The sequence below is a fragment of the Pundamilia nyererei genome, unplaced genomic scaffold (assembly GCF_000239375.1).
Source record: "Pundamilia nyererei isolate P.nyererei 1_Seehausen unplaced genomic scaffold, PunNye1.0 scaffold00086, whole genome shotgun sequence".
In the NCBI taxonomy this organism is placed as follows: Eukaryota; Metazoa; Chordata; class Actinopteri; order Cichliformes; family Cichlidae; genus Pundamilia; species Pundamilia nyererei.
Genome location: NW_005187487.1, coordinates 441,651 through 461,656, shown reverse-complemented (window position 1 = coordinate 461,656; position 20,006 = coordinate 441,651).

The following is a 20,006-nucleotide window of genomic DNA, read 5'->3' as shown; positions in this document are numbered from 1 at the left end:
GTGTGTGTGTGTGTGTGTGTGTGTGTGTGTGTGATGTGGATTAACAGTGCAATCAGTCAGACTTTATTGATGGATCAGTCAAGAAACAAATCAACATACAGATTAGCACCAGATAATTTACAAACGATTCAGTAGAGACCTGTTAACACACACGCACGCACGCACACACACCTACGCACACAAATAAGTATGTTGAGCATCCTGTGTTTGGTGGTATTTCACGGGCATTTTGAAGAACTGCAAATGGCTAAACATTTTAACCTGAAGTGACGGTTGCGTTTTGACGTGGCACCCTTGAACTGCTCTGTCTCAAAGCTGACATGAAACATCGAGACAAACGTCAAACACCCCGCTAACACTTGTCACTCCGATGCCATCTGAGTATTCGAGAGATCTCTGATGTGATGGGAAAGCACACTGCAGGGACTAGCAGTCCTCTAAGGGATTATTCACACTGGCCCAGTATTATCTGTGCCTCTGTGACGATGTGGATTCAGCTGCAACATCTTCAAGCTACTGCGACCCAAAGATGCCCAGAATTGTGGCGCTTGACTGTAGTAAATAATAAAAACTCCTTAAGTTTTTAGTTTTTAGTTTTTGCCAGGAAAACTCAAAAATGGTGGAGGAATTTATTGAAACATTTGCAACCATACTGTAGCATGTGATTCTCTCCTCTTCTGCAGCTTTGCCTCTGCAAAATGTGAAATGAACATGCATGCAGAAACTGCAATAACAGCAGAGAGAGAGAGATTTCATTTCAAGCCAACATGAAAATAATCATGGGAAAGAGTTTAATAACACATTTACATGTAAATGCATATTAACTACCAGGCTAAATCCTTTCTACCATCGAAGGACCCTGGAAGCTACTTCATACCTTCCTTGGTCACTTGGAATATATTATCTCCTCCTACTGGTATTGCCATTTCTGCTTTAGTGAAATGTGAAATGGTCACGGTGGTCTATTGCATGTTTTGCCATGATACTGGGTTGCAGTTATTAATGATGATGCAATTGAACCAAAAATGTATTAGATCAAGCATCATTTAACAGGTGCCCATCTTTGTGGTTCCTCTCTGTCTGTCTTTTAATAGTATTTTATGCCCTGTGACTCGAGGCAAGAGCAGCGTATGAACATCTGGGTTTGGCAAAGCACTGAACTGATTGTCAAAGAAATTTTAACAAAAGAAGCATCACATGGTCGCAAACTTTCTTTAAAAGTTCAAATTCTAAATGTCACCAGATTGACTGTAAATGCCAAAAAAAGACATACAGGGAACTGTACAGCTCCTCAGAATGCTTCATTTTGAGTGATGAGTGCTTCAAATGAATACAGTGCAGTATTTTCCTGGGAGGGACGATTGACATTTTGCATTTCACTCTGCTTACAATTTGTCTCTGGCCATTTTTCATGTGTGGGAATAAAAAGTTTCTACACAGGCTTGGTTGCACTGGTTAAGATTCTGCAATGAAAACAAAAGGTGCTGATAGCCATATGCTGTATGATTAATGAGACATTCAAATAATCAAAAACCAGTATTCCCCTAAAGGGACACCTTGACATTTCAAGTTTATTTTGCTGTTTTTCATCATCATTCACTTGTTGCACTTGTGTACTCTCAAAGTTTTTATTTATCCTCAACTGACCAGCCTTTCTGTTGTTATCACCACATGATACTGCTGATGTGTTTTTGGTAACATATTAAAATTCATAGCTTTAACCCTGAAAGGCAGTTTGCCAAGATGACATACCTGTGGAGGTATGGAGATGTTTAAGAAGACAGTGAACTTTTAACCAGAAAGTAAAACACAATCTTGGAGAGTGGGAGAATGCCTGAGGAATGGAGAAGATGTGTACTGATACCAATTTTTAGGAACAAGGGTAATGTGCAGAGTTGTAGTAACTATAGATGAATAAAGTTAAAGAGAAATGCCATGAAAATATGGGAAAGAGTTGTTGAAGCTACGTTAAAGGTACAATCAGTAAGTTTGTGAGGTTAATGATAGAAAAAAAGATACTAAACTCATAAATAAACATTGAATAAAATTTATGCATTCTCTTAAATGAATAATTAATGTATTTTTGGTTTGTGGAATCTGCCATGCCAAACAGTTTGATTAGATTCTCATATTATGAGAGTTTATTCACTGAGTGTATTTCCTCAAAAACTCACCTTCTGACTCATTGACCTGGATCACACTTCTTTCACAAAATTTTAAAGCCTCTTCTAAAGTGAATTAAGGTGGATGCTTCTTACCTGGCATTAACAGCTGAGATGTCTGGCCATGGGTGTTATGGGGTAAAGTCTAATTTTGTTGTTTTTTTAATTTTTTGGCTGACTAAAACATGCTTGTCCTATAGCAGCCATCGTAGCGAGGATTTCACACTTGGTAAGAAAACAGACCTCAGGTGACTGCAATCTGCAAGATATCTATTGGTAAAATATTTTATACACCATTCAGGTGAACAGCAGCTTCATACAGTTATAGACAATTGCGTTTCCTGCTTTGAGAGTGTTGATGGAGAAGTATAGAGAATGTCAGAAGGAGCTGGGCTATGCCTTGCTGGATCTAGGGATAGCGTGTTACAGGATGCCAAGAGAGGAACTGTTGTAGTGCATGAGGAAACAGGAGTGGCAGAGAAGTATGTGAGGTTGGTGGAGGACGCGTATGAGGGTAGCAAGACAGTGGTGAATTGTGTAGTAGGGCTGACAGATGGGGTCAAGGTGGGGGTGATATTACATCAGGGAGTGGCTCTGAACCCCATCTCCCATTTCGGTGAATGAACAGGTTGACAGATGAAGTTAGGCAGGAGGCTCTGTGGACTACGATGATTGCAGACAACATTGTGATCTGTAGTGAGTATATTGGAATTGCTGATTGGAATCAGCCAGCCTGATTAAATATGCATGTAACACAAAGAAATATTTTTGCCTACCTCTGTTGCTTCTAGACACTCACATATTGACGTTAATGAACTTAAAGCTTTGTTACATAGATATTTCCTAATTCAGGTATCTGCCCCTGTTGCCCCAAATGCCCGTTTGGACTGTAGTTTTTTTTATTAACCTCCTAGGACCTGGTGTCCACATATGTGGACATCACATTTTAGGGTTGTCTAGACCAAAATACTAAGTTTTCTCTACAAAGGCCTGATATCCACTTACGAGGACATTATACTGCCATTGTTCTATCAAAATTTAAAGCGAATGTCCTCATATGTGGACCTCGTTTTTCTCTGAAACAAAAATCAGGTCAAAAAAAATTAATCACGTAGTTCTTTGTTTTTACATTCATCAGGTCCCAATGAGCTCAAATAGCAAAGAGAAATTGAAAATGCATGCTATGAAAGAGTTTGGGTCTTAGGAGGTTGAAGCAGATTTGATTAGCACTGTGTCAAAGCCCACTCCTGTGTCAAAACGTTTGACTTGTAGTACGGTATTACAGTATTTATGCATCATTTTTTAGTTTTTTTCCTTTTTTTGTGCAGATGTATTTATTTGATGTGTGTAATCTTCTTATAGTGTTTATCAAGCTTATTTATCAGTGGAATGGTTTTTAGTGGAGCCTGGTGTTTGTGAATGTTTGTTTTTGTTTTTTAGGCACAAAAAGCCACTTCAAGGAAATCGCTTCTAGTGGGACAGTTTGTAAACTGCAATCTTACAGACTCAGAGATAGGAACACAGACATTAATTAATTTGTTCAGCATTTATTTCTGATGAAAATATTAACAGGGATTACCCCAAATAACTTCATTACCAGCCCTGTTATGAGACTTCATACAGTGTAATAAATTGAAGCTTTAGCTGATATCTGCAGAAAGAAAAATGGAGGATTAATTAATGAATCTAATTTAAAGTTAACTCTTGTGAAGAAGGTGCAGAAAGTCTCTGTAGGGCTGCACAAAGTGCTTACCTTCCTTTTCTGCCTGCTGCTGTAGCTTCTGCAAAACTCTGTTTTCCATATTTTTGAAGGTTAGGCAGAGGCTAAAATCCAGATTCACCATCCCCCCTGTTTCACACTTATCTCCACCTCTGCTGTTGACTTTTCCTCATTCTCCTCCTCACTTGCTGGTCAGCAGGTAGCTACCGTAGATGTAGAGACTGTTGAACCACAGTCTTCAGAGGCCATAGCATCCAGCGGGGCCTGGTTTTCTCCACTGCGTGAGTCCATTAGCACATGAGGCACAATAGAAGGCATCCTACTAACCGTCTCATACATTGTGTTTAAGCAGGGCCAGGTAGCTGCTGTGGCCTCCCCTCTATCTCTCTAAGATCCCTGCAGTAGAACATTTAAGCCTCCTAGAATAAAAAGGTGAAATAAGCATCATAAGAAAGACAGGTTATGAAAACATGAGATTAAACCTACAAGAAACATACAGCTACAACACACTAATAATTAACTTGCAGGGATGTTTGGCAATTTGTTGCAATATTGTCATGAGTTTTATATTATCTCTGATCACAGATGAAGAGACACTATATCAGATTCAATAAAATAGTTTTCCATTCATTCCCATAGCGTGCACGTGTGTGTCAAGGTGAAAAAGCTACACTGATTGGATTATTTCCCAGAATCTGTGGCCAAATAGTCACTCTTTCTGTGGCATTGTGCTGAATATAGCACAGAGACCTCAGTGGAGCTGGTTATGTAATCTCATTACTCTCGCTAATTGTTTATGAGGTCATTTTTCTAATACATTAGAGTAAGACAGGGGTTTACAAATGGGCCGGCAATCATGAAAATATAATTAAGAGCACCTGCTGTTAATGATGCAATGTCCAGGACATTAGGGATTAGAGTTTGGCTGTGCACGGACAGAAGAACACACAAGTTATGCAAGCCTGTAAACAGACACACTAGTATGCTGGACTCAGGGTGGCATTTGTCAAGAGTTTATCTCCGCTGAAAAGGTCATGGACAGATTTCAGTTATTTTACCCTTCGCTTCATTTAACACAGATTCGCACCCACCTTAGAAACTTCCTAGGTACCGATTTTACTCCCTATCCTTTTTTTTTTTTTTTTTTAAACAGAAGCATGAGGAAACACTTTACCACCCTTATATCCCACGCATGTTAGGCAAACAGCAAAGCTGATCCATTCAAAGTTTTCGTAGGAGTCACACATTTGGGAGTGTCTGGTTTTGGCTGTCCGTCACACAGTTTCGTCCAAATTGTCGCTCTGCCCTCTGTGGGATTATGAAAGGCCAGACGACACCTGAGGTGGTGTGGAGTCTTGGCGGCCAAACAATATGGTGTGACTGAGGAAAATCAAGAGTTTTAGTAAGCAGCCCAGAGAGTTGCAAAACGATATTCCTTTCCTGCAAATAAGTTCTTTCCTAATATCCGAAATAAAAGCATATTTGGTTTTGGAAGTTTTTTAATTTAGACTTTAGACTATCACAATCATGCACAGTAAGAATGCATGTGTTGCTTATTTTGAATAGATGAGTTTTTAAAATATATAAGAAATATATAAGAAATATCGTTCCTCTGAGTTGGAAGGTGGCAAAGGTTACACCAATTTATAAATCGGGTGATAAAACAGACCCTGCTAATTATCGACCTATTAGCATACTCCCTATCTTTTCAAAGATAGCAGAAAAGTGGGTTGCTAACTCTATCATCAAACATCTTAATGACTCCAATCCGGGTTTGCACCCTATGCAATTCGGATTTCGCACTCTTCATTCAACTGAAACGGCTGTCTGTGTTTTTGTTGAGAGAGTGAAATCTTACTTAGACAAGAGCAGTTATGTTGCGGCTGTTTTTCTTGATTTCAAGCGTGCGTTTGACACTGTGAATCATCTTAAGCTCTTGTCTAGACTGTCGACATTTAACTTTAGTAGTCACACTATTAAATGGATACAGTCTTATCTATCAGATAGAAAACAATGCGTGCAAATAAAGAATAGCAAGTCACCCTGTCTTTACTGTACGCAAGGTGTCCCCCAGGGTTCAATTCTAGGCCCCCTGTTATTTTCACTTTATGTAAATGACTTGCCTAATGTGTGCAAAAATGTGGACACGATTATGCATGTGGATGATACGGTAATTTTTACGCAAGCCAAAACTGCTGATGATGCAGCCCATCAGCTTTCACTGGCATTACATGATTTACAAAAATGGCTGAATGACTCATGCTTGTGCCTTAATTTTAAAAAGACCGTATCAATGTTTTTTAGTAAACCTAAAACAACCGTGGCTGCAGTAAAAGTCTGCTTGGGTGCACAAGAATTAATTAATGTTGAGGAATTTAAGTATTTGGGAGTGCTACTAGACTCTAAATTATCCTTTAAAAAACACATTAAAAAAATAGTGAAAACTGTAAATGTTAATATACAGAACTTTAGACATATCCTCACATCATTAACAGACACAGCAGCGATTACATTCCTGCATTCTATGATACTGGCTCATATTGAATATTGTATTACAAGTTGGTCCTATACGAGCTCTGCTGCTATTGGGCCAATTGATGTATGCAACAAAAGAGCATTGAAAATATTAGATAAAAAACCTTTTTCATATCACCATTGTCAAATTTTAGAAAAATACAAGTTTTTAAATTTTACTAATTTCAAATTATTTAAATCTGCCTGTCTAATATACAAAGTTATACATGGTCTGGCGCCTCCACCAATGAGTGATTTTATTAAACAAAAGTCTAGCAGCGTTGCCGGGTCTCGACTGACTCGAGCCACTGTTAGAGGTGATTGTGAACTGGCACTCAGGCGGACCACCTTTTCACAGAATGCTCTGTCATATCAGGGAGTGAGCTTCTGGAATAGTCTTCCACTGTCAGTGAGGGAAAGTACAAGTCTACCCATCTTTAAGAGTCACTTAAAAGGGCGGCTGAGGGACACACAAACATGTAATCATGTTTAATAATCATGTTTTATATTGGACGGGAAAAAGAGTTCGTGTATTACAAAAAGGGAAACAACTGTTAGTGCAATGGGTGAACGCAATATCACGATGGTCAGGGCATGTACAATACTGGGGTTTGTGCAATATAATTGATGTGTTTCCGTTATTGTTGTCTATACTGTCCTGTGTCCACTCTCCTTGTCATTGTTTGTTCTAGTATAATGTGATCACTGTTTTTGTCCTTGTCACATGACCTGTAAATAGTGTCTCTGTATGTTTTTACTAACTTGTGTTTAACACCAACCTGCCAGAGAGTCTGCAGACTGAAATTAGCCCAAGGCTATAATCTGGCATATTTACATTTGTTAAAATGTTCATTATTATGTATTGCCCCTCTTTCTAAAAAATAAATAAATAAAAATAGCTATACAGGTAATATAAAGACATTTAAGATACTTTAATGCATCAGCTAATTAAAAGGGTATATACTTATGCTGAATGCCAGATTCAAATTTCATTCACACTAAACCAAGAAGCAACATCAAATCCAGGGGTGGGGTATGATATAAGTTAGAAATGATTTACTTTCCTTCAAACTGGATTCTAGTTAAAAAAGAAGAAGAAGAAAAAAAAAAACAATGAATGTTTTACAGATTTTAAGAACCTGTTTTGTGCTGAAAGTTACATGAAAGAATGAAAACTTCTATTTAGGGAAAATAAAAGCTTGCTCATCATTTGATCCACATTTTTGTTTCTCTTCCCCTTTCATGCACAGACTGATCCAACTATGCCTTGGTCCTTCCCTTTTTAACTCCCTCACTCCTTCCATCATCTGGCCATCTGCTCCCATCTTTGTAGCCTGTCTCTCTGTAGAAATTCTGACCTTTCAAACAGCTGTTTTACCTCTTTCACATGCACACACAGCCTGTGGCTTAGCATTATCTCGCTGGCATTAGAGAAACAGCTTTGGGTGTCTCTGCCCTCATGCCATGATGTTGACATTTTGAGCTCTGAAAGCTCATGCACACACGCTGTCTCTCTGTCTGTATCTCTCTATCTCGTTCTCACACAAAATGGCACGCATACACACACAGTCAGGCACTGATGCCACACACTGGTTATACCATTAGTTTGCAGTGTTAGCATGTAAACACTCATATTCTTATTCTTCCGTTGCTCTCTTTTGCTGTCTCTTTTTCTTACTTCTTAATTTTTGTTTCAGTTTGAATATTAAGCTGTCTTCCTAATAATCCATCCAGCCAAACAAGTCTTATTTCCCTTGGCTTAAAACACCTTTTTACCTATTATTACATGTGCTGCATTTTTGTGAGACCTTTTGTGGAAAGCTCAGTTTGCAGGTTGCAACAGATGCTCATTTAGAAAACGCTGGCATTCCTTGTAATTACCTCCCAGCACCGCTACCTGAACTCAATTAACACACAATTCTCAAGGCACAAGCACTAATAAGAAAAATTGTTCGCAAAGCCGACACAACATCAGGAGGAATTAAAGAAGCCACGGTTGAGTTCAGATGACAGAGAACACCTTTTTGCTGTCAGATGTGCGCTCTTATGTATTTTACGTCTTATTTGACCACGTCCTTGTGGTTATTCCATTTTCTTCTTTTTTAAAATTTGGATCGTGTTTTTACTATTCACTGTAAGCTGCACAGGGGAAAAAGTATGACTGAAAATGTTATAAGTCAAAATAAATGGAACATATTTTTCTCTGGCCTGTTAGGGAGTGAATAAATTTGATATTTTCAGCAACGTCAGCTAATTTTCGACCCAAAATGATATGCAGTAAGTTTAAACCCAATGATGAAGAATTTACTGGATCTTTGTATTATACATGTCGGGATCCTTTGGACTGGTCCAGTGTGCAGCTTAGATTTTTGTTGTTATTTTACTTCTTGGAGTCCTCTTTTAAGTACGGTTTTATTCTAGTAGTTCTGTCTGTATACCATCTCATATTGTTACTGTTTCCAGTGAACAGCTTGTTTGGGTTTATGTCTGGTTTATTATTATTTTCATTATTTAGAAATTATCCCTCCCTCTGTCTCATATCATATTTTGTTTATTCCTTGACCAATTTCTTTTGTTTTTCTTGTGCATGCTCTTTCATATCTTTTTATTTCCCATTTTACTTTGAGTGTTTGCTTTCTTTCATGTCTTATATCAATTTTGCTTCTGTTTTGCTTTCATTTTTAAGTGCGTAGGAAAACTGGATACAACATGTCCCAACCTAATAGTATCTTTGATCTATGCTCAGAAAAGAAAAAAAGACCAAAATAATCAGTGGAACCTCAACCCAAGCCATCTTCACTGATGACCATATACTTAAAGTTCTAATGACGTACAGTTTGCTCGTTTAATTGCTGCTGCGGAGCCTCAGGGAGACATAACCAAGGCAAAAAGGATAATAAAAAGATTCATTTAACCATCTATGACAGGAATAACATGACATTTCCTGTTTGGAGGCAGGACTTAACCTTACCAAATGAGAGGGGCTTTGGGCAAGTCCCCGGCCAGCACAGAAGGAATGATAAAATAATCTGGCACCATGAATTCCTCTACTACCATGCCACCATTAACCTCTGTGATACAGCACATCTGCTGACTTTCCTCTGTGGTCTCTGGTTACAATGTAGTTCAAGAAGAGCAAACAAAGCAAGGCAGGCATTGCTATCTGGGGCAACATAATTTTTTCCTAAACTTCAGTGCATTGAACAGAAGAGAGTTTTGTTTATGGTGGTGAAAGGCATGGCTGAGGACTAGAAGAATAAAATAACCTCGTACAGACCACAGAGGAGGCACTCAGTAAGTCATCCTGTTAACTTTCTGAAGAATAAACTTCTCATACTTCAAAATCATTTTTACTGCTATCGTGCTATCGAGGTAAAGGATAGCTATTTAGGTGATACCTTCTAATTTGATATTATGTTTTGACATTCGTGTTTATAAACAATAGTTTTATATTTATGAACGTAATTTTGTGTTGGTTTCAACTGAAGTGCAGACTTCTCTTTAAATTTTCCAGGATATTATCCATTTTTAGGTCTTTGGACTTTCTTCATACACAATCTTAGGTAGAGAAAAAATGAACTACTTTTTATTTCTTTTGCTTCACCTGGTTACTTCAGCATCTTGACTTTGGTTTTGTATCTGAACATAGTTACAAACAGGACAGCTAGCGTAGAATTTGTTTTAGAAGCAATAAGACTGAAACAAACTGAACTTGGGGACCAAATGATAAAAAAAAGGAAAAATAATACACTGAAAAGCAACTGGGAGATGTGAGGAAGAAAGAGCAGATCCATAACTATAACTAAATCCCAAACCCTGACACTGCTTTCATTAGGAGATACTTATTTGATGGGATTTTGGACATTAAACCTTTGTGATTTATATAATTGTAACTTGCTATCATTGAGTCATCAGTGAGATATGAGTTTAACATCACTCTGTCAGTAAAGTCAGAGATCGTCCAGAAACGAATGTCACAACTCATGTTCTGCGCACATTACGGGGGCAGAAAGGCAAGATTGCATTAAGTAAATTACTGGATTTTATAGTGACGAGAGTACAAGGTTTGATAGGATTGGGTCAGGGTTTTGACTGAACAAATAGTAATATTTTGTGGTTAGAAAAGCCCTCCACAAAATAATGCAATGTCCTCTGAAGCCATTGATACACAACTCTGTTGTGTGTCAGAGATGCATTTTTCATCCCCCGTGTCCAGAGTGTAGATGAGGGTTTGTGTTTCAGGCTATGTGAGCCAGCCGGTGTACTTTAGTGTCATCTGCCACACTCTGCCATTAGCCTGGAGTAAAGCTAAATGATGCTTGTGTGCATGTATGATTTGTGTGCATGTGCAGTACTGCAGAAGCGATGAGGTCTGCTGAGGACTGTTGTTGGGCCTGGTCTCAGTTCACAGTATTACACAAACACTCACATGCAGTTGCCAGTGGCTACAAAGACTAACTTCACAGACAGCTCAAAATGCCAAAATGACCAACCAGCCTGCGGTGATGGTAGGCGAGATAGGCCAACTGGATGACAAAGAGAGAAAGAGGGCTATTAGAGGAAATCCATGGGTATACGGGCCAATCAGAATCAACGAAACAATCAAACTAGCCAGTGGCTCGACAGTTAATTATGAAAGCTGGATGGACAGAAACACTTTAAATGCCAATTTCTATTTCCAGTGCTTAGATTTTATTTATTTTATTTTATTTTTTTGGAGGGGGGCAGTAAACCTCCAAGAGAACTGCAGTACACATGCTTATAACGAATCAAGTGTGGACTTTGGAAACCAAGTTTAAAGCAGTATTCATATTTGTTTGTTAAATGGACCAAGGGATTTGAATAACAGCTTTTCAGTGGAGCTCAAATAAATTAAGCATTTACTTCCCCCCAGAAAAGAAACAACTGAAGCTAATATGTGATTTTTCAGTGAGACTTGTAGGCAGATCTAAATATAGGTCTTCCAGTTAAGTAAAAAAAGACATAATTACTACACAAATTGGCAAGAATGTACATGCAGTAATTATTCCACTGTAAATAATTCATAGATGCTGCACAGACAAAGTCTGTCTGTAACTCAAACTGCCTGCATGCCATGAAATTTGATTATGATTGTGTTTATTTGTTGGTGAAGACAAGACAGTGCAAGAGGACTCCAGCTGGACTGATCATGGTATTAAGAACAACCACTTCTAATGTGTCCACATGTGTCCTGGCCTAATTTTATCCTATAGTTTTAATGCCTTAACTAATAAACAAGCTTATCAAGGGGCTTGAGATACTAAGACATTAGCCAAAATGTCCTCACTGTTATAGAATATACAGCATGATGCTCTACAGCCCAAAAACTGGTTTATAGTTAGCACAAGTGCACACACAGACAGGCTCACAAAGTGAAACCAATCACAAAGTGAAGACTTTGCTATCATGGTGGGCACCTTTTTCTTAAGCTATTTAATTTATCAGATAATATGTCTGTTACAGCTGTTAAGTATTCAGTGCATCAAATATTAAGTATTCAGTGCATCACAATAAATTGTGTAGATACAGAGTTGGAGGAGGGATTTTCAGAAGTAAAAGTAATACTGAAGAAACTTTACTATAGGAAAGATGTCATATCCAACCTAATGAGTAAGTGAGGATGAAAACTCTCGCTGGATTGTAGACATGGGAGACATTAATTTCGCTGACCTCTGCGGCTCCCATCCTATAGAAAGAAGTCAAATACTAGCTCCTTCCTTAGGAGATAACAGTTTAATTGAAAACCAGATGGATCCTTTGACCTTTTGAGTTAATTATACATTGATGCTTAAGATTATTCTCTCCCTGAACAGTCTGCGCTATAGGATCTGAAGCCAAATGGTGAGAAAATTAAACTGGGCCACTTATTCTGGGAATGGTTTGACAAGGAAAGTTTCATTTTGTGTTGAAAGTGTTGAATTTCTTATGCTGTTAAATCCTCTCGGAGTCCCTGCAGTGAGAAGATAATATAGGCCTGCAGCATGTGTGAGCACAACCCCAAAAAACTGAAAATAGTTGTTTTGGAGTTAAAATGCTGAATTAATTAAAAAAACCAAGAGATGTTTCTTAGTTATGACCTGAAGAAGGGCTTTATTTGAATATAAAACATTATTTTTTTTATTTTCCATACTTAAAAATATAGCGCTATCATAAAAAAGATTAATAATAAATACATGTAGTGACATGATTTAGCTATTAAATGCAAACTTGGCAACCAGGAGATATTGCTGCAGTGATCAAGGCAACAAAAATTCCCCAAAGAAGAAAAACCTCATCGATGCTTAATGGCATCTTGAACATTGTTCACATGAAAACCCCACCTGATATGCACAATCACAGTTTTACATGCCAGTCTTGCAGCTGAACAAGCACGAATCAGTGTTATATAATGCCAGTTTAATGTGTATTTGATAGGCCCTCATGCAGCACACAAACAACTACATAGCAATTATCTCAAGAGGCTGGAAATAAGGGATGCATACTGAGGCTCAACTGTGCTGCATTTGGTGCACAAAAATAATTTACTCCCACATTTTGATTGATTCATTTTAATGTTTTAGTTGATTCGATTTAAAACTTAAATCAGTTCCTCGTCAGAAGCACAACAGACCAAACCTTTATCCCTGAAGCATGAGATGCACTTCAACATCTCAATAAATACTTCACTGGAAACATTTTCACAAAGTGTAGCTTATAGCGAGAAACTTTTAGGGAAGATGTTGTTGATACACAAACAATGACTCTTTCCAACCATTGTAAGGTAGATGAGCTACAACTTAATTTTCATCAAACATGCTTTCCCCTGAGCTGTACAACTAACATTAGTTTCTAAGTGCAGCTGGCTGTGAGACAAGTTCACAGCAGCCACCTACAAAGTACAACAATAAAAGAGATATTTGATAAGTTTGCTCTTCACACATCAGGGGTGTCCTGTTCCTTTGTAACACTGTTGGAAAAGTTTTTTGCATGATATTAATAAAATTGCCATTAACATAGCCACTTGTCTGGATTTCTTGGAGGTTGCAGTGATAGTTGGCTTACAGTAGCATGGTATTCTCTGCAAAGTCTACACTAGCCATGTCCATAAAATCACTCAGAAGGCATCCACACGATATAGCTCAACCACCTCAGGTCAAATTTTTTTGACATGGAGGAACAGTGTATGTCTGAGCTCACTCATATCGACCACTTGTATCCACCAATGCAGTTTTTAAGTCACTAACCAGAGCTCATGATTATAGGTGAAGCATAGACCCACTGGTAAATCTAAACCTCTGCCTTGAGGCACAACCCAGTTCCCAGTTCACCAAAACATCCACTACAACATCAGCATTACTGCTGATACTGTACCAACTCCACCAATCTACCTGTCCTTCTCACATTCTATCATTTGAGCACAGGATCCTGAAATAATTGCATTTCGTTGCTTGAGGCAGCAACTCTCCTCTAACCCAAAGGGAGCAATACATTGTTTTCCAGCAGAAAACGAACCTCAAACTTAAACTTGAAGGTGCTGTCTTTCCTCTTGTCTGCCTCTCACTGGCCTTAAACTACCTCAAATGCCACCCTCCCATAAAGGCCAAAGAACCATGTGCAAAAAAATATTACTTCAAAGCAGAAAATTGAGACAAGGCAACACATAGTAAAATATGTTTGATAGATATGTTTGATGACACTGTGTCAGCTATATGGACAGACATATAGCTGACTTTGGCTCACTTTGTTACTAAGGTGTCAGTGCTCTTTAATTCTGCAGTACCCCCACAGGGCTGCCGCAAAACACATATATGCTGTCATGACCTTTCTAGTAACCTTGCAAGGGTAAAGAGACGCTACATCGTTCCATGCCCAAGAGGTCTTCGAAGGTTCTCAGTCATTCAGGTCATCGTAGTCTAAGGAGCTTGGAAAGAGAAGCGTCTGGACTTCTTTAAGTTGCTTGAAGACGTTTCACCTCTCATCCTAGAAGCTTCTTCAGTTCTAGACTCAAATGGTGGAGAGTCCCAGATTTAAACCCCGTGGGAGTATCACCCCAAAGAGGGGAAAAAGGACCCCCGTTAAGGCGTCTGGGAAGGGATCTCAAAACTGGATTATAGATGGCAGAGAGTTGGTGTCGTAAACCACCGCCTCTGTTCAAAGATGGTCTCTCACAGTGGACATAAATGGCTTCTTTCACTCCTCTTTCAAACCATCTGTCCTCTCTGTCCAAAATGTGAACATTGGCATCCTCGAAAGAGTGTCCTTTATCCTTAAGATGCAGATGGACTGCTGAGTCTTGTCCTGTGGAGGTGGCTCTTCTGTGTTGTGCCATGCGCTTGTGAAGTGGCTGTTTGGTTTCTCCAATGTAGAGGTCTGGGCATTCCTTGCTACACTGTTCTGCATACACCACATTGTTAAGTTTGTGTTTTGGAGTTTTGTCTTTCGGGTGAACCAGTTTTTGTCTGAGCGTGTTGCTGGGTCTGAAATACACTGGGATGTCGTGCTTGGAGAAAACTCTCCTGAGTTTCTCTGATACACCGGCTACATAGGGGATGACAATGTTGTTGCGTCTGTCTTTCTTATCCTCCCTCGCTGGTGTCTGATCTTCTTTTCTGCGCATCTTTGCTGACTTTATAGACACCCAATTAGGATAGCCACAGGTTTTGAGTGCTTCCTTTACATCTGTGTGTTCCTTCTTTTTTCCTTCAGGCTTAGAGGGAACATGTTCTGTCTGGTGGTGTAGGGTCCTGATTACTCCAAGTTTGTGTTCCAGAGGGTGATGGGAGTCGAACAGGAGGTACTGGTCCGTGTGTGTGGGCTTCTGGTAAACTTCGATGTTGAGGTTGCCATTCTCTTCAATGTGCACAGCGCAGTCCAGGAAAGGCAAACAGTTGTCCTTTGTGTCTTCCCTGGTGAACTTGATGTTTTTATCCACAGCGTTAATGTGCGCAGTGAAGGATTCCAGTTCTTGTGTCTTGATTTTGACCCAGGTGTTGTCTACACATCTGTACCAGTGGCTGGGTACTCTTCCTTTGAAAGAGCCAAGAGCCTTCCTTTCCACTTCTTCCATGTAAAGGTTGGCTACAATAGGTGACACGGGGGAGCCCATGGCACAGCCATGTTTTTGTCTGTGGAAACCCTCGTTGTACTTGAAATATATAGTGGTGAGGCAGAGGTCTAACAGTGTGCAAATCTGATCGGGTGTGAAGTTGGTCCTGTCCTCCAAGGAGCTGTCTTCTTGTAGTCGTTTTCTGACAGTCTCCACGGCCTCCGTGGTGGGTATGCAAGTGAAGAGAGAGACTACATCAAAGGACACCATGGTTTCATCTAGATCCAGGATAAGTTTCTAGACCTTGTCAGTGAAGTCGGTGGAGTTCTTGATGCGATGTGGGGTGTTCCCCACAACAGGTGCTAGGATGGTAGAAAGGTGTTTCGAAATGTTGTAAGTGGCTGAGTTTATACTACTGACAATGGGTCTGAGTGGAACACCTTTGTGGATCTTAGAAGTCCGTAAATGCAGGGTATGGCATCCCTTGGGTAAAGGCCGTGATATGTAAAGCGGTCAATGATTTTGTCCTTTTCAAGGTCTTGAAGGCAAGCTATAACTTTCTTTTTGTAGGTGCTTGTGGGGTCTCGCTTTAAGGCTTCGTAGGTATTGTTGTCACTGAGGAGAGTAGTGATCTTTGTGTGGTAATCCGTAGCGTCTGGACCTGTTTAACCCTAAAGAAGTCCAGACGCTTTTCTTTCCAAGCTCCTTAGACCACGCCCAAGAAGGAACCGACTGTGCTCTTCTTAAATAATCTCTTAAGCAAGATTTTGTGAATTCCTTTTATCAATCAAGTCATTTTAAAGAAAATATTACACCATTTAAAATCAGAACTAAGCTAAATATAACCTGTGCAGATACCATGAGTTGACCTTTTCTGTCATAGCAGCAGAAAATGTACTCAAGCCCTGATTTCCCGTCTAATATCAAGTCCTTGTGTTTCTTGGCACAACGAGTCTTCTTTTCATCACTGATCACCTTCAGATCCTATTCTTTGACCATGAAGATCTGACTCAGTCTCCTCTAAATGCCTTATGTTAAGATGTGTCTGCTCTTTGAGCACATAGGCACTGCTTGGCATTTGAGTAGTGATTTCTGAGGCACTATAATAAATCTTTTACTTCTATGGGCCAGAGTTCACAAGGCTTCATGTCTTAATGTAGAGATTGACTGGTCTCCTCACAAAATGCATTACTGCGTGACTAGGTAGTTGCATAGAGCTGCAACCTGGTGTTATCTCATAACATATTGAGAAGACAAAAATAAATGAATAAATGAAACCTTCTGACATGGCGCACCTATTAACTGGAAACCATGAGAGATGACAACCTTGTTAAAGCTGTCTGACACGGTGCCAGGAGTGTGCTTTAAAGTCTTGTTTGCAGCTTATTTGGATGCTCTGTGGTTAGATGTCTTGTCATAATCAATATTTTTCTGCCATGTGTTTAAGTACCGTAGCTGATCTATACCACATTTGCTCTCAATAAACTGAACTTTTCTTTTTAGTGTTAGCATTAAATGCAGTGACAGGTATATGGTCTTTTTGTCTGATCATGATTGATTTTAAGGATTTTAACACTGATTGATTACATCACAGAGATACAGAAATATCTGAAAGAGAATTAGCTGCTTTAAATCAACACATGTGAAGGAAGCAGTGCTATTTATTGTGTCTAGAAAGCGTTCAAGGGGCAATGTTTGTTTAAAATGCCTCAATGGACTGGTACAGCTGAACAGATGCTAAATGATTAGTTTATTTGTACTGAGGAAACAGCAGTCTTAAAGTTAAAAATTTAAGCACTGTTCCAAATCCAAATTTATATTATGTTTTAACCATATTGACTCAGAACCGAGCAGTCTGTTCTCAGAGGCCTGCAGAAAGTGGTCACATGGCGAGGAAAGGTTAAATGCATTTACATCGAGTACAAGAAGGACTCCCGAGGGAACTCGGAGGTTAATTTCCCACATTATAGACCACCCTAATAGCAGATGCTTAAGTAGCAGTTAAGCATTAGTCATTTTATTGCTGAACAGGGATTTCCTCCTGAGAATCCAACTTTGCTACTTTAACTGTTCCACACCATGCACATAAGCTGGGGATAATGCAAAGAAGTTAATTTCTATAAGTTTCTCAAAATTGATTACTTTTCTTATGGACTTCTGCAGTTTAACTGCACATGTCAGTGATGTGTTATATATGCCACTGGCAATAAGGGCCTGAATATTAAGCTTGCCAGTTAAGAAGCAGCATTGTCAGTGCAAAAAAAATGAACTGCTGTGCATAAGTAAGGTCAAATTTAGTTAACAGTCAAAGTTTTACATTTAACGAGGGCTTCCTCGTGTCAGTCAGTGAGATTTAAATAACATTAAATGTAATTTGACAGTTGTGACAGTTGTGCTACTTGATTTAAACTGAGCATTTTATGACATTCAGTGCAATCAGTGCTGTAACATAACACAATGGTTGATTGCTTATGTATCTCATGAAACTTTGCTTAGAAAAATCAAATTATTAGCAATGCTGTAGTTTGGTGGACTGTTAGGACCACCAGTAAAAACTTTTGAAAAACAGGAAAGACACAGTGTGATGTGGCTTTTATTTCACACTGGCGCAAACACAGATTTTGTTCTACATATATACACCTATTCCAGATGGATATATTGTTGACAGCTTTAGAAAGTTTTCTTCTTGTTTTCCATACAGCAGCTGCGTTAAGTCTTGAAAGTTATTCTGACCTTTTGCACATGTGACAAAACAGCAACTGTGCCATTTTGTCTGATGTCTGATTTTCTCTGTCAGGCTCAGATAAAATTACAATCTGTACTTTCACACTTCACAGGTGCAGCATTGTCTCGAGTCCCCCCTCATTTCTCCATATTGTACTTCCGAGAGAGAGAGTCATATTCTATTTTAATATTTTATTGTAAAGTAGGTGGTAATGAGAAATATTTCTCCTGAAGCTCTTCCAAAGTTTTTCTTTAGACATTGTCTATAGGTTCTCTGTGTATTTTATATTTCCTAGCCCAGTAATTTTATACTGTATTTAGTCTTGGTCTTGCCTCTGTTAGGTCTGTCATGTTTGCATGTCTTAGTGTCTGCAGCTTTGTGAATTGTCTCATGTTTCCTGTTTTATTTTGACAGTTCTTCTCTATGTTTAGACTCTTTTTCCTGTCTCATCTGTGTAATCAGTACCAGCTGCGTTTCCCTTCTGTCTCCTGTTTCCTGATTACTTCGTCATGTATTTTAGTCCTCTGTCATTCCCTGCTTGTTGTCACATCGTCCCTCTTGCTGTGTGTTTCCCTGTGAGCTTCTCCGTGTGTTTAGCTTACTTTATTCCAGAGACTAGTTTTTTTTTTGTTTTTTTTTATCATTTTCCCCTTGGATCAGCAATAAAACTCCTTTTGAGTTTACATTTTTGCCTTCATGAAGTCTGCATTTGGGTCCAATCTCCTGCCTGCCACACAGCACAACATGAAATTTCAGTCCTGACCAGTTTCAGTATTGTGAGGAAAGTGTTTGATTGACAATAGTTTCATATTTGAGCAGGACGAAAATGAAAAGCATACCTGGATATACAAACACACAATGGCACACTATCAGTGCTCTCAGACCACAACACTACTAACGTAATGTGGGATCCTATAAAGGCTGCAGTCATATCGATCTGTTATAAAACATTCTCTATCTAATTAACTACTAAGCACCATCACAGCTGTTGGAACATTTCATTTCAATATTAGTCAAACCATTTAATGAAACATCTTCTTTGAGTCATGGTGGCTCTGTGAAAGTTCTGAGATTTGCAATTGAAACCGTTCTCGTGTATTCTGGTTATTTGTTAAGATTTGCTATTAGGTTTCGGTTCTGTACTCCCTCGGTTCCTGTTCTGTCAGTTTTGAGTCTGTCTCTTCATGTGTGAGTTTCCTGTTTTACTTTGAAGGTCTGTGTCTTATGTCAGTGTTTTCAGTTTTGTGTTTCATCTGTGTAATCAGTGCCAGCTGTGTCTCCCAGCTGTTTCCTCTTAGTCCTGTTCACCTCTTGTATTTAGTGTCTGTCTTTCCCTGCTCGTCTTCTCCCCCCCCCCCCCCGTGTGTTCTGTCTACCTGTTTAGTTTAGTTACTTTCCCATTTTTGCAAGTTTTCTGTTTTGCCCCCTGTCCAGCAATAAAGCGGAGTTGTTTAAGTTCACTTTTGCTCCTGCTCTTGGGTCCACCATTCCTTCCTGTCTGCACACGGTCATGACAGGAAGATGATATGTCGCACCACCAATATCAAAGTCTACCTTGTGCATAGCTATAAGATCCCAGAACTATTTGATACTGTAGAAATGTGAGCTCAGCTGTATCTATCAACCCAAATTAGACTTCTAATGACGGAACATTAGACATATGAAACCACACTGAGATACGTTATGTTGCATCCAACCTGTAATAGGAGATTCCTACCCCTACATCAAAACAAACAAACAAAAGCAGATGAAGAAGAAGAAGAAAAACCCTCTGCCACAACCATCATACTAAAAATCCGATGATATAACATCATCCCAGCTGGTTGTTGTAAAAAAAAA